Source organism: Eriocheir sinensis, chromosome 9 (genome assembly GCF_024679095.1).
Source record: "Eriocheir sinensis breed Jianghai 21 chromosome 9, ASM2467909v1, whole genome shotgun sequence".
NCBI classification, from domain to species: domain Eukaryota; kingdom Metazoa; phylum Arthropoda; class Malacostraca; order Decapoda; family Varunidae; genus Eriocheir; species Eriocheir sinensis.
Window position 1 is genome coordinate 14,659,177 of NC_066517.1, and position 7,500 is coordinate 14,666,676.

The 7,500-nt window shown below is 41.6% G+C and overlaps 2 protein-coding genes across 10 annotated transcripts in view; one reads left to right on the forward strand and one right to left on the reverse strand.

The window, feature by feature from the left end:
• LOC126995940 (hemicentin-2-like) overlaps positions 1-7,500 on the reverse strand; it is a 462,936-nt gene that overhangs the window by 209,263 nt on the left and 246,173 nt on the right. For all 9 annotated transcript variants that reach the window (XM_050855852.1, XM_050855854.1, XM_050855850.1 and 6 more), the window contains one exon: positions 310-337. The gene's annotated coding sequence lies outside the window, so the exon portion shown is untranslated. The remainder of the gene's footprint in view (positions 1-309; positions 338-7,500) is intronic.
• The window catches only part of LOC126996284 (uncharacterized), an 85,655-nt gene that overhangs the window by 7,433 nt on the left and 70,722 nt on the right, over positions 1-7,500 (forward strand). The gene's annotated exons all lie outside the window — the stretch shown is intronic.

Below are 7,500 nucleotides of genomic sequence, written 5' to 3' on the forward strand. Positions count from 1 at the left end.
TGAAAAAAGTTATGAACCTTCCTTTTTTTTCTTTTTTTTCCTCAGTAGGCCGCCATAACCACCACCATCACTAGTATCACCACCACCACCACCATCACCATCACCACCATCACCATCACCACTACCACAATTCACCCACTCTGAGCACGTTTCGCATTTACACACACACACACACACACACACACACACACACACACACACACACACACACACACACAACTCACACGCATATACATACATACATACATAAAATACATACATACACAGTCACTCATACAGCTGCAGTTGAATACATTAATATATACATACATTATGGTGCGCGCCGGGCCCTCAACTTCTGAAAATAAAAGAAAAAAAAGATAAAAATAGCGGAGCCTCCTCATTAAAGTTAAAATAATGCCGGTGACAATACTAGCAATGGCGGCGGTGGCTAGAAGGAGGGGTGGGGGGGGAGTTGTTATGCTGGGGTTGTTGTTGTTGTTGATGGTGGTGGTGGTGGTGGCGGTAGCAATTCTGGTTGATGAAATAGTGGAAGTGTGGAGTTGTTAATTGATTGGCTCGGTGACTGTGGTGATGGTGATGGTTGTGGTGGTGAGGTGGTGAAATGGTGGTGGTGACTGTGCTAAGGGCAGGGTTGGTTTGATTTAAATCGAATTATTTAAATCTAGTGATTTAAATCGATTTAAATCAAGTGATTTAAATCGATTTAAATCAGAGTTAAAAAATATCCGATTTAAATGAATTAAATCGATTTTTTTTAAATCAGGATTTTTTTCAACCCTAGCTAAGGGTAGTGAAAAAGAGGAAGAAAAAGATGGTAAATCCTCACAATATTGATAGATAGATGGATAGAAAGATACATATAATGACTATAAAAACGGTTAAATAATAAAAAAAAAAACAGTAGTAGAGAAAGGGAGAAAACCACGATAAAACTGAAACGAGAAAAATAAATACACACACAAGAGCAAACAAACAAACAAACAAACAGTTATCCCAAACAAATCACTTTCGTTCGAAAAGCCACGACGCACGGACAAAAGAAAACAACAAAAAAGACAAAACAAAAAATGAGGGGACAAAAAATGAGAGGGTGAGGGAAAAGGAGAGAGGAGGAGGGCGAGGACGAGAAGGGGAAAGGGACGAAGGAGGACGAGGAGGAGGAGGACAAATTGGAAATAGGTTGAAGAGGAAAGAGGAAGGGAAGGGAGAGAGTACGCGAATTGAAGGGGAAAGAGGAGACGGAAAAACGAAAAAAGAGAGAAAGGAGATGGGATAAAATGGGAAGAGGGAAAAGGGGAAATGGGAAAGAGAGAAGTAGAGAGGAGACAGGAAGGGACAAGGTACGCGAATTGATGGGGGAAGAGGAGACGGAAAAACGAAAAAGAAGAGAAAGGAGATGGAATGAAAAGGGAGGAGGGAAGAGGGGGAAAAAGGAAAGAGAGAAGTAGAGAGGAGAGAGGAAGGGACACGGTACGCGATTTGATGGGGAAAAAGGAGACGGAAAAACGAAAAAAGAGAAATGAGAAGGGAAAAAAAGGAAATGGAAAGAGGAGGAAAGGAAGAGAGAACAGTAAATGAGGAACTAAAAAAGAAAGGGACAATAAACGGAAGAATGAGCAGGTAATAGATGGGAGGATAAGAAGAGAAGGAAAATGGAATAAATAGGGAAATGGAGAGAAGACGAAGGGAAAAGGGAGGGGAAAATGAGGAAATAGAAATGAAAGAGAAGCAACAAAACGAAGAATGACCATATGGGAGATGGGGAGGATTCAAAGTGGGATGATGAAAAGAAAAGGGAGATGGATTAAAGAGGGAAGTGAAAAGAAGACGATGGAAAGAGGAAAAAGGGAAAATGAGGAATCACAGAAATGAAAGAGTAGCAATAAAAGGAAGAATAAGCAGATGAAAGAAGGGGAGAATGCAAAGTGGGAAGATAAAAAGAGAAGGGAGATGGAATAACAAGGAAAATGGAAAAAAAAGTAGAGGGAAAAGGGAACGGAAAATAAGGAAGTAGAAACGAAAGAGAAGCAATAACAAGGAAGAAGAAGCAGAAGATAGATGGGGAGAGGAAAGTGGGAAGTAAAAAGTGGGTAGTGGGGAGAAAAAGGGAGAGATGACGGGGAGAGAAGGCGGAGGGGAGGTGCAGTGGGGGAGAGGAAGAGGGGGAGGTCTGATTAGTGTCGAGGCAATTAACAGTAATTACCCAAAATCCTTCGCAGATTAACACGGGTCCAGGAATGCTTAAGAACACACTCCACATTCCCACACTCATTCCACTACTCTGCCCCCCCCCTTCCCCTCCCCCTCCTCCCCCACTCCACCTCCTCATCCTCCACTCTCTCTCTACATTTTCGTTCGGTATTGCAGAACTGAGCTCGTTATATTTTTTCCCCTCCCGTCTATTCCCTTTCCCCCTCTTCCTCTCCTTTCCTCTTCCTACTCTTCCTTCCTCTTCCGCGTTGGGAAATAGAGAAGTGGAGGAGTGGAAGCTGATGGAGAGAGAGAGGAGAGGAGATGGGAGAGAGGAAGAGATGCAGAAGAGGGAGAAAGAATTGGGAGAGAGGAAGAGAAACGGAAAGCGGAGGAAAGGAGTGGATGGAAATATCAGTTGAGTTTTACATAGAAAGTAGAGGTGTATGAAGGGAATAGGGAGGAGGAGGAGGAGGAGGAGGAGGAGGAAAGGCAAAACGGGAGAGAAGTACGAGAAAGAATAAAAGACTTCAGCAAGGTACAAACAAAAGGAGGAGAAAAAGGGAAGGAAGTCTGAAGGGAGCTGGAAAACAATGATAAATGGAAGGAAAAGAGATCGCGGATATAAGAATAGTAAGAAATAAAGATGAGAAAGTGAGGAAGACAAAAAAAGGCATATTGCATTGAAATTTTGAAACTGGAGACGAGAGGAGAAGGAGAAAACTGTAGGAGAAGAATATGAGAGAAGAGAAAATGTAATAAATAAAAGAAGAATAGAAGGAAGAGACTACAATAAGTAACAGCATAGGCGTGTTACATTGCAAATTAAAACAGAAAGAACGACAAGGAAAAAGATTAAGAGGATAAGGAAATAACAAATATAGAAGAACAGGATCATGGTAGGGGGAAAGGGAAATATAAGAGAAATGCTAAAAGAAAAATTCGGAATGGAGGAGGGTAAGGCGAATGAGAAAGAAGGATGATTTTAACGAGAGGGCAAAAGAAAAAAAGTGAAAAAAATTAACAGGGAAAGGCTGACGGGAACAAAAGAAGGATGTTATGGAAAAAAACAGAACAAGAACAGGCTGACTGAGGTATAAATAATAAACACAAAAGAAAGAAAGAAAAAGCAACATGAGACTTTTTCCCAACCAACAAGCAACGGCAGTCAATACCCGGAAGAAAAAAAATGCATCGATATAAAAACAAAATCAGAAAATAATCATCCAGAGTAGAGAAAGAAAAACAAATACACGGTCGAGTGAAGAGAAAAAAAATATGATTAAAAAAAACATAGAAGAAAACTTTAGTCTCCCATTGATTTTCCGCGAGCGTCTGAAAATTTGCCGATACATTTTAAAGAAAAGAAAATTGACGTATGCATCTTGAGCGAGAGAGAGAGAGAGAGAGAGAGAGAGAGAGAGAGAGAGAGAGAGAGAGAGAGAGAGAGAGAGAGAGAGAGAGAGAGAGAGAGAGAGAGAGAGAGAGAGAGAGAGAGAGAGAGACCGACAGACAGACAGACAGGGACAGAATCAGAAACAGAGAGAGAGAGAGAGAGAGAGAGAGAGAGAGAGAGAGAGAGAGAGAGAGAGAGAGAGAGAGAGAGAGAGAGAGAGAGAGAGAGAGAGAGAGAGAGAGAGAGAGAGAGAGAGAGAGAGAATTACAGCAGGGTAATGGAACCTAAATGGGAAATTGGATGAGCCAGTTATGGTGCCAAAGAAAATGGGAAGAAGCTGTAAGTAGAATTTGGTTAAGGAAAACGAGAAATAAATCATACGACTGGGAGGGGAAACTGGAGGAGAAAGAAAAGGGTTCGCGTAAGAAGAGAAAAATGTGAAGATTAAAAGTAGTCGTGGTAGTCGTCGTCGTCGTTGTAGTAGTAGTAGTAGTAGTAGTAGTAGTAGTAGTAGTAGTAGTAGTAGTAGTAGTAGTAGTAGTAATTGAAGTGTCTAAGAATAAAGAGGAAGAGATGGAAGAACAGAACGAGGAAGAGGAGAAAGGGGAGGAAGACAGAGGAAAGTCGTGGTAGCGTCGGTATACCAAATCCTATTCCAATACATTAAAAAGAAAACATTTATGACTTCACTGACATCAAAAGGAAACGTAAAACAAGTAAAAATAGTCACACACACACACACACACACACACACACACACACACACACACACACACACACACACGCACACACACACACACATTCACACGATCTTTCTCGACAAGCAATCAGGCAAAAAATCTGTTGATCGGATTAAATGTGAAAACGAAAGATTTCATGACTGACTGCAATTTACCTTTGGGTCCTCCATTTGAGAGAGAGAGAGAGAGAGAGAGAGAGAGAGAGAGAGAGAGAGAGAGAGAGAGAGAGAGAGAGAGAGAGAGAGAGAGAGAGAGAGAGAGAGAGAGAGAGAGAGAGAGAGAGAGAGAGAGAGAGAGAGAGAGAGAGAGAGAGAGAGAGAGAGAGAGAGAGAAACAATTCTAAACATAATTCCAGATTTCTAAAGATTATTCTCTCTCTTTCTCATCTTTCCAAACACACACACACACACACACACACACACACACACACACACACACGGCCCGGTAGCTCACTGGATAGAGCGTCTGCCTCACAACCAGAAGGACCGGGGTTCGATTCCCCGGCAGTGTGAAGATAAGTTGGGTTTATCTTCTTTCACGTGTAGCCCCTGTTCACCTAGCAGTGAGTAGGTACGCGACGTAAGGCAAGGAGTTGTGACCTCGTTGTTGCGGCGTGTTGTGTTATCAGTCCTACCCAAAGATCGGTACTATGAGCTCTGTGCTCTTCCGTAGGGGAACGGCTGGCTGAGAGAGAGACCCGCAGCAGACCAAGAGGTGAATTACACACACACACACACTCACTCTCACACACGCGCGCGCGCGCGTACGAGGGTTACAATAAAGATTCGCATTCGGGAGAGAGAGTAATAAAAATCCTCTGAGGAGCAGACTGACTCGAGTGTTGTTTGTTTTATCGAATGATATATATATATATATATAGAGAGAGAGAGAGAGAGAGAGAGAGAGAGAGAGAGAGAGAGAGAGAGAGAGAGAGAGAGAGAGAGAGAGAGAGAGAGAGAGAGAGAGAGAGAGAGAGAGAGAGAAACAAAAAAAATATCAAACAGAGGAACAGACAGACATAGCAAACACATCATCCTTGTCCTCATCAATATCATCATCAGTTTGAAAGCTGTGCTAATGATGATAATGGTGATAATAATGATGCGTGTAGTGATGATAAAGATGATAGTAATAGTGGTGTGGTGGTGGTGGTGATGATGATGATAGTAGTAGTGGTGGTGGTGATGGTAGTGATGATGAAGACGGTGAGTGTGATGGTAAAGATAGTGATGCTGGTGAGCTCCAAAGCATCGTGTGGGGAGAAAATAAAGCGAGTCCATCATTTGTTTGGCCAACTCACTAATTTTGAGCTTAGCGAGACAAAAAATGCAAATGGCGGCATAAAATCTTAAAACAAACGAGCCGCGCGAATTAAACTAAAGCCATTTGTTGGTGCTTTTACTATTGTTACTATTATTATTGTTATTATTATTAGTAGTAGTAGTAGTAGTAGTAGTAGTAGTAGTAGTAGTAGTAGTAGTAGTAGTAGTAGTAGTAGTAGTAGTGTTATTGTTATTATCATTGGTGTTATTGTTGTTATTATATTCTACAACACTTAAACCTACCTCAACTACCACAACGTAAATAACTACAACTACTACCATTACTTTTCCCCTCCCCTCCTCTTCCTCTTCCTCTTTCTCTTCCTTCTTCTCCTCCTCATCCTCATCCTCACCCTACTACTACTGCTATTGGTACTTCTATTACTATTACTACTACTATTACTATTACTAATAATAATAATAATAATAATAATAATAATAATAATAATAATAATAATAATAATAATAATAATAATAATAACACAACCTTGCCAGCACTCAAACAATATCTCTAGTCATCAATAATTACGAACGGGGCATAAAAAAGTAATAAAAGGATAAACGCGGAAAATAAACTGAAAAAAAATGGAATAGTAAACGACAATAAAAATAAAAACGAGCACTAAAAATAGCACCAAAGGCAAAAAAAATAAAAAAAAATAAAAAATAAAAAACCCGTTAACATTATTACAGGTGAAGCGGAAGCCAATTAATGTGAATTCCTTTAATTATACAGCGTGGACCTTAATAACTTGTGACGATTCAGTCACGAGTGAGGTCAGATGTTCCCTCTCTTCTGACACAGTTAATATGAAAAGAAAACCATGGGCTGAACAAGTTAAGGGCGGAAGAGACCAGGCAAAACGTCCACGCTCTCCCTGTGAATTATTTTAGTCTTCCCGGGACACCAGAACAACCTGGGCAAAGCTTGATTCTTACGTCAGTCAAAATGCAACAGCTGAGGCCCGACTCGTCGCTGCCACGCCTGCCCCGGGACTACCATCTCCGCCCCGAACGAGAGGGTGGCAGGTTTAATGTGCCCCTAGGGACCCCCGTACGTCTGCACCCGCGATAAGGAGAAACGAAACAAGTATAGCGAGGGCAGTCATGCAACGCCTGCCCAAAATGTGACAAGGAAGGTCAAGCGCACTAAGCTGGCATGTCCCTCACCGACTATCAGGGCACTGTGTCGCTATGGACGAGTTGTGACGCACACTTGGAAAGAGGTCATATTAGCGACTCTTTCCATGCCCAGCGTCATAATGAAGAATCGACGGGCCACACTTTGAACTGATTGGCAGCTGTGTGATGACGCCGCTGATTATTCATAGGTAGAAGACAATGGGTTTGGCGTTAATATGAATAATAGTAGAAGATGCAGTAACTTGAAATTTCTGTTACATATATATAGCATGATTGACAACCAAATCGTCCAGTAATTGACAACTCATCCAGCAATGACAAGTAGCTTAAAGTCTGATTGGGAAACTCTCAAGAGCGTTTTTGTAGCAGCAATTAGGAATGGAACATGTATCATATATTGTACGAAAAAAAAAATGCCACTGCTATCAATATTGACACCACCACCAATACCGTACCATGACCCCCACCCAAAGGACCACCCCAGCACCTTCCACCACCTCCCCAGTACCCCCGACCACCACCACGAAATTACACGACGAAAAAGCCAATTCGAACAAGCATAAAATGAGCAAAATGTTACAGGAAAAAAGTGGGTTTAGTATTGTTTTGGCATAACGTTTCCTATGCTCGCTTTCATAAACTTTAGCGCAAACTACACCATTTAGCGTCACCGTGAATTGGAGGGGAGAGAGAGGGGAAAGAGAGG